Genomic DNA, 1,241 nt, shown 5'->3' with positions numbered 1-1,241 from the left:
TTAATGCAGCTTCCATCGCAGACACAACTATATGGTGTAAGGGAACTCCAACTCACTTGGAAACTCACTGCCACTTTGCAAGTCCTCAGCTCCCAAGAGGAGTTTTTGGGAACTCCTAGGAGAAACCTTCATGTTTCAGCAAAGGCTCGGGACCTGTCAAGCTGCAGAGTGCAGAGAGTTATGGTCCTTTCTTTCTAAATGAAGTTGCTCTTCTTCAGCCACAACTTGCTGTGTAAATCCTCTTATTCTGCTCTGCTGCAAAACAAAACAAGATGACAGAAATGTGGCTAGAAGGTGTGGGAGCTGTTATCTACTTTAAAGCAGCTTTATGGCAGCATAACTGCTACAGGTCCACACTAAATCAACTGTCCTTTCAATAAAGAAAAAATAGTTAGTGCCTGTAATTTGTGTACAGAGGTGAGCCCTTGGAAACAGCTTGTGGTAATGGAGATAATCACTGGATCCGAGTGCTTGGGTGAACCCAGACACTTCATACTGATCATGGACAGGCTCAAACTCGGTCCAAGAGATTAAATGGATGGAACCCAAAGTAAGCTGAACCTCTTTGCCCACATCCCCTAAAAACTCAAGTCACAATGCCATGATTTAAAAGACGCTGCAGGATGCATGCTTTATTCACAGCTGTTCTATTCTAGACTTTTAAAGAACATATACGTACCTTAAGCACCGGGAAATTCACCAAAATACGAAAGGGAAATAGAAAACTGAAACATGGTGTTCTGGGGGAGAGTGTCAGGACAAACCAGCTCGCAAATCCCCTAAATGAAATGCACTTAATCAAGCCAGTTGTCCTCCTTTCCCTGCAGCACATCTCACCGTGTACCTGAGAGAAACTGTGCGAGTGCATGAAAGATTTATCAGTCTCGGTCAGGCGCAGGTCTGAGCCTGGGGAACCCCACGGCAGCCGCTGTTTGAGGCCAAACCCATCACCCTCGCGTTACTGGGAGAACGGGCCGCTGTGGGAGGCATGCGGCCGCAGCCGGATTATCCCCATTTGGATTCCTTGGGGACGCCTCTCCCCGGCCGCGGCTCCCCTTTCCCGCCGCTCTCCCGGCGCGGCTGAGGGGAGGAACCATCCCGAGTCCCCCCCGGGGCAGACACACGAAGCCCCGCAGCGAGGCGGCCCCAGGGGCCGCGGAAAGGGCCGGCGGCGGCTCCGAGGGCAGAGGGGCAGAGCCGGCGGCCATCGCCCGCCTCTCCCTCAGGCCAGGGGCGGGCAG

This window comes from Parus major, chromosome 8 (genome assembly GCF_001522545.3).
Source record: "Parus major isolate Abel chromosome 8, Parus_major1.1, whole genome shotgun sequence".
NCBI lineage: Eukaryota > Metazoa > Chordata > Aves > Passeriformes > Paridae > Parus > Parus major.
Note: the sequence above shows the minus strand (reverse complement) of the source record.